Source organism: Danio rerio, chromosome 11 (genome assembly GCF_049306965.1).
Source record: "Danio rerio strain Tuebingen ecotype United States chromosome 11, GRCz12tu, whole genome shotgun sequence".
NCBI classification, from domain to species: domain Eukaryota; kingdom Metazoa; phylum Chordata; class Actinopteri; order Cypriniformes; family Danionidae; genus Danio; species Danio rerio.
Genome location: NC_133186.1, coordinates 24512767 through 24519220, shown reverse-complemented (window position 1 = coordinate 24519220; position 6454 = coordinate 24512767). Strand labels below are relative to the sequence as shown.

The following is a 6454-nucleotide window of genomic DNA, read 5'->3' as shown; positions in this document are numbered from 1 at the left end:
ATACATTCTGATATGTGAGTCCCATCTCACACTCTATACAATACAATTACTATGGTATACCATGTAAATACAGCACTACAACATACAGAACAGAGAAATGGACTTAGAATGTCACTTACCAATTTAATCATGATTTGATCAGCTGTAGTTAGAAATCAAGTTTTTCTCCTCTAAGGCCTTTTTATGTGGTCTTTGTCACCATCTTGTGGATGGACAACGTAAACATTCTTTACTCTGCTCATTATGACAGGCTGATGGATGCCAAAGCGCTGTATCCGAAACTATAAATATTAGAAACTATAAATATTTAATTTAGGCACTATTCTTTATAAGCACTCACTCTGGTCCCCCGGGCTCTGCGCTTGTTGGGGAAATTATAAATTGAACCAAAACAATCCATTACAATTGGCTTAAGATTGGCAACCAAAATTCACAAGGCTATCAGCCAATCAGATTCCAGAACCAGACAGAATTATTGTATAATTGCACATAAATAGTGTTTACTGTGAACTTAGTGTGAACATTTTTCACTTCAGTAATAATCTGATATCTGTCTTATTTAAAATTAGACCAAGCATAAATCTACGCACCAAAGCATTAAAGACTGCCATTCGTTTAAGCTGAACATTTCAAATTAATCGAATGGAGGCGACAGTTAACTATCAGCTTAAGCCTAGTTCACACTACATGACTTTAAACATCGGCAGATTGCTGTGCCGTTAACACTATTTGACTTGTTTATGTGTCTTTTAATCGCTGGGGTGTTTACACTATGTGACACTACGTAAATGATCCACAAGAGGGGTGTCACACTACATGATATTACAACAACTCGTTTGCCAGCAGCTCAGTCAAGCTACCAAACCACAGTCAATGAAATTTTGAGAAAGGAGTCGTCAGAAAAAGCTCAACACTATTGGCTGCTTGAGTGCTGATTACATCACTGACAGCGTTTCAAGCTTCAAGAGGGCATTCAAAAACATTGTTAGTCAGCTAATCCATCAGCGGATCAATCACTCATTTGCAAGGTTCAAGTGCAGAGATGTGGCTTTAACACTAGAACTACCGAGGCAGTCAGCCAGTTCATTTTTGAAACTAATATATCTATAACACCCTGACGTTTTCTTAGTATTCTGTGTATTTCGTGTACTTTTTTTTATTATTATTACAAAACAGTAAAGAATGGAGCATTTAATTACCATATTGGTTAAAATGACTTCATGCATGTCTGCTACTTTTTGCTGTGACTTTAAATATGCATGCAACTTTCTGATAGCAAAAACATAAATTTGCTTCAGCTATATCTTTCAAAACAGCATATTCTGTGCTGCGAAATAGCTCCCAAGCCCAGACCTTTGTATGTTCTAGTATCTTAATTCTATATTTTTAGGCTGTATTACCAAAAAAGATCATAATTTCAGGGTAATGGTGTCATAAAATGTGATGACAGACATTCAAAGCTTATATTTTTAACATCTCATAAGAAGTTTAGAATGTAAACATGATGTGACATTATGATGTCTTATATGAGAACGGTCAGAATGACCAGTTTGGTAATTTTAATAGTTACAGAATTTTAGTTCCACTGTTAATATAGCCTACTCTCGTGTTCGTGTTAACACAGAATGAAGCGAGTGCATTGATGTCCATTCTGGCCAATCACAGATGTTTTTGTTGAGCTCCTGAGCACACGGCCATTCAGCTAATGCTGATATGCACTCTCATTGACTGCAGCTCGTCACTACATCTGACCACACGTGGGGTTAAGTAGACCGACTGCTCTGGAATATTCAGCATGCTAGATATTGAATTCTCTTCTGCGAGGTGTCGGCGGCGCATCAGCAAAACTATAAAGACTGCCGAGCGCTGGGTACTCGCAGATTTTTTCCAATTCACAGACCGATCTGTCGGCAAGCTTGTGACATCCAAATCAGGGCCAAATCAGGCTCAAATCCTGTAGTGTGAACTAGGCTTTATTAGATATCAGCTTTTTGCCCCATCTAGATATTGAACTAAAGACATACAGCACATTCCCATTAGTCGAAAAGCTTGTCTTTACACATCACTTTAAAATGTGCTGTATTACTATCAATTAAGTCATTGATTAAGAACTTTTTGGAGAATGTTTAAAGCATGCTTTCCCACGGAGATCACAGTGTCCCCATGAGCAGAAGAGCTCATGTTTGTGCCTCTATTAAAAGCCAAACATTTCGAGAGGTAGTTAAAACGAGTGACTAGAGGTTGAGAAATACAGAACAGAGACCCGGCGTCTCGGGTGACTGGAAAACAACATTGACATTCATGGCTGCGGGACACGGAAACGGTCACATGTGGGTATTACTGTAAATATTCACAGGCTAATATTTGTTGTTTGCTAAACGAGAGTCATTTCGCCACCATTTTTGAACTCCTTCATAACTGTATTGTCTCTCCGGCTTCGAGGACTGGAGCCAAGTGTTGAGATCTATATTCGCCCATCAAAGCCGGACAGAGAATGAATGGGTTTGTATTGATCTTCTGGGCATGCCTGGAGGTCCAAAATAGCATACTGGAGGAGAAGACTTAAAATAAACATCTCATTAAAGTTACATGTAAATATGGCTGAGTGTGAGGCTCATATTCTACCTAAGGCCCTTTCAATTCTGCGATGCAGAAAATAGAAACGGAATTACAGAATCCAGTTTTAAAAATACATATCATATGTCATGTTCGTGGACTTATATTTCATGTTCCTTTCATGTTCATAGTTTTCCCTTGTTCTGTTAACTTTTTAAGTCAGTGAGTGTCACCTGTATGTCATCTTAGTAAAGAAAACACAATTTTTTAAATAGGATCTTTTTTTACTAATACCCTAGAATTAAGCAATTGAGTTTCAGCATATTTGAATCCATTCAGTCAATCTCTGGGTCTGGCTGAGCCCTTTTGCTTTAGCTTAGCAAAAATCATTAAATTGAATTAGACTATTAGTATCATTAAAATTACCAGTTTCCTATGTAAAGCTGGACTCTTCTGTAGTTACATTGTGTACTAGGACTGATGGAAAATAAAAGGTTGCTTTTTATATAGGCCAATATGGCTGAAACTATACTCACAATCTCATACATGAGAGTATATTCCTAAGTCACCCTGTGTTTTCCTAGTTCATTGTCTGGTCTCGCCTTTTCTGTTTCTTTCCACATCTGTTCCCTGCATACTTGAATTTGTGTTTCTATGTCCAGTGAAGTTTTTTTAATTCATTAAATAAATATATTTATCTCTCTCACCGGTAAAAGAATTACAAGATCGTACACAAATTTATTAAATACAAGATTTTTAAACAATTAAAACAAAAATATAATTAAATTGTAAGCAATTTAAGTTGTAAATTAAACTACGGTAAACGGTATAACTTATAATTCATATTTCAATAAATTAGACAAAGTTTCCGAAAAATATATTTAACCATTAAAACACAGATTAAATGTGGAATCCATAAAAAAACATTTATCAAATGCAATTTTGAAACAAAGAAAACTGTTTTCTAAGACTGAAAATACATTGAATATATATATATATATATATATATATATATATATATATATATATATATATATATATATATATATATATATTTTTTTTTTTTTATTATTATTTTTTTTTAAATAATTGTGCTGGGTGGTTTTGATTCTTGGCTGTTTTCTGTTGAATTTATTTATTTATTTACTTATCCATTTGATTTCCATTGTCAAACCTTGATCCAGCAATATCGTCATTTGCTATTGAAAACTGAAGTTACTTTTTTGATTTTTTTTTTTTTTGTAGAAAATAACAAGAAATAATGCACATAGCAAATTAACCTGTATAACGATAGATATTTACTGGCAGTCTAATAACCAATTTCGTACTGTACATGACCAATCTAGACGATAAATTATTTATTTTTAGAAAAACAATCATTTAAGATGATCAATCAAAGTCGCGTTTCAACATCAAAATGTGACAGATAAAAGATCAAGATCGAATAATACAATTAAAAAGCATAAAGAAAGCACCAAACATAAGCTACATTATGTGTTAAAGTGCTTGGCTTGATACAAAACAGTAATGGAGGGAGGGACTCTTTAGAAAATTTAAATGATGTGCATTTTTGAAACAGGCATTTTGACATCTCAAAAATTGAGAAGCATTTAGAGAAACTCTCAGTTTCTCTTTAAAATGTCTTCATTTTAAAGTTTGACCACAAAGCAGATGACTGTCCTCTCACAAAAAATGCATATTTTAATTGCTGCAAACTGAATTCCCAGTTCACATGACTTGGCCAGGTTTACTAAGACTGTCTCTCTTAACAAGCCCTGAGCTGCATGGGCACATTCAAGCAGCCCTGCAAGCACAGCAAATGATGATACGCACCCCAATTACAGCCCTAATCAAATGAATCACATGGCTTATTTCATGGACTTCAGTGAAACAGGTTAATAGTCTCATTAGCTAAGCTGATTTCATCTTTTCTTGCTGGCATTCCTGAACCTTTGAAGGTCTAGAAGCCACATGAGTTTAATCAGCTGCTTTTTTGGTCTCAGTAAAAGTAGCTGATGTGAACTTAGCATCCAGTCATTAGTCACAAAGAATGAGTGAAATCAATGAAGTCTAACAGCCTGTCAATGACTTAACAAACTGAATTTTTGTAGGATGAAACGTTTTCAGCAACAACAACAAAATCTTCTTTATTGTTTTGTGAAAGAAGGGAAGGGCGAAAGTCTAAAAGAATAATGCCATTTTAATGAACTATACTTTTGATAAACAATTTAAACAAAAATAGAAAAATAGTGTGTCCAAATAACACATACATACTGTATATCTTAAACTCATATAAAATAATTAAAAAGGTTCATTGGAAACACATATCTCAGTCTACATTTACATTGCTTTATTATTATTTATTTTTTTTTTTGTAAATCTGAAATATATTGCCTAGGTTATAATTTGTTATACTGTATGTTTCAAATCCTTCATTTACAGGTGGGACTTAAACCCTTCTCTGAACCCAACCAATTGTGTTTTTAAAATAACTTTTCGTAAGGAAAAGTTAAGCACATACTTTAAACTTGATGCTACTTTGTTTTTATCAGTTTTGTGTAACTGTTCTACACCAGACCCTGCATCAAATGCACAAACAGACCCTGCATCAAATGCACAACACTGTACAAAGTGAGCTACCAAGTAAACTTACATGTACAATTGCAAAACACTTGTCTATATGGAGAAAGGTAAACCTATTTGATTACAAATTACAGACCTTTAAGATGTTTAAGTATCTGTTTGGTGTTGTGAAAAGAACAGAATGAAAATAATCCTTTACTTGTCGATAATATGTCCCTGTACATATCATTAGTGTAAAAAAGAAACAAAAGTCGTTTGCCTTAATTTTAGGGTGCTTTCACACTTAACTATTTTGTTCCAAAAAAAATAACTAAAAATGTTACAATGTTGCACTTTTGTTCTTGGTGCGGTTCGCTGTCACCGCAAAGTTTCTAAAGGGACCAAAATAGCTAAAACACGTCACGTGCAAGTAAACTCTCCTCACATTGGTCAGAGTTCCACAGTTTATTTTGCAGAGTCCCGCCCAGCTGTCATGCGTGTTTACTTTAATTTATGGCGATGAGCAATAAGACATTATAAGCAAAAAGCTGCGTTTTAATTTTAAATGGTGACACCCACAGACATCATCAATAAATATAAATCAGAGGTAAAACTTTCTCATACATAGCCATGGGCAATAATTATGCTTTATAGGCTTTACATTATAGAGAGAAATAACAGATAAACCAAGACTGCAGTTCTGTCAATTTTCCTAACCGATGATAAGCTCTCGTTAATATATTTCAGCATGCTTTCACTTTCGTATTTGACATGAAACGCATATTTACCGATAGGAATGACATCCCACCCTACACATAATTCTCATTCATATAGCTGTACACTAGGCATGCCACGGTTCTCAATATAATATTGAACTGTACAGTACGACCTCCATGGTTCAATACGCGCTTGTGAATTGCGGTTTTCTCGGTTTTGGTTTGAATAATTTACAGTATGTGCGTTTTATACCTCCCCGAATTGACTTTTTGTGCCTGTAAGTCCATGAGCTGAGATGAGGAAACTCCTCCCCGCGAGTAAATATCCAATCACTATGCTCTAAAGTTAGGGGGTGCTTGACCATCATTCCATGCTTTACTATGGCGAGCGGTGGTAAAGTGAGGTTAGGGCCACAGTACAAGGAAGCGCTGGCAAAGTGAGACAACAGTACGAGGAAGTGGCGGCGTCTTTCAAATCTACGGTGAGGACCAAACCGGCCCGTGGCATATAGGTAAATGCTAAGGGTGCTGTACATCCAGGGGTGCCAGAAATGAGCGCGGTTAAGTTGGTTTTGTTTTCGATATTCCTGACACATTCAGTGATAGACGGCAATAACTTA

At 35.3% G+C, this 6454-nt stretch overlaps 1 protein-coding gene across 31 annotated transcripts in view; it reads right to left on the bottom strand.

Annotated features, from left to right (window-relative positions):
* ppfia4 (PTPRF interacting protein alpha 4) overlaps positions 1 to 6454 on the bottom strand; it is a 205733-nt gene that overhangs the window by 171267 nt on the left and 28012 nt on the right.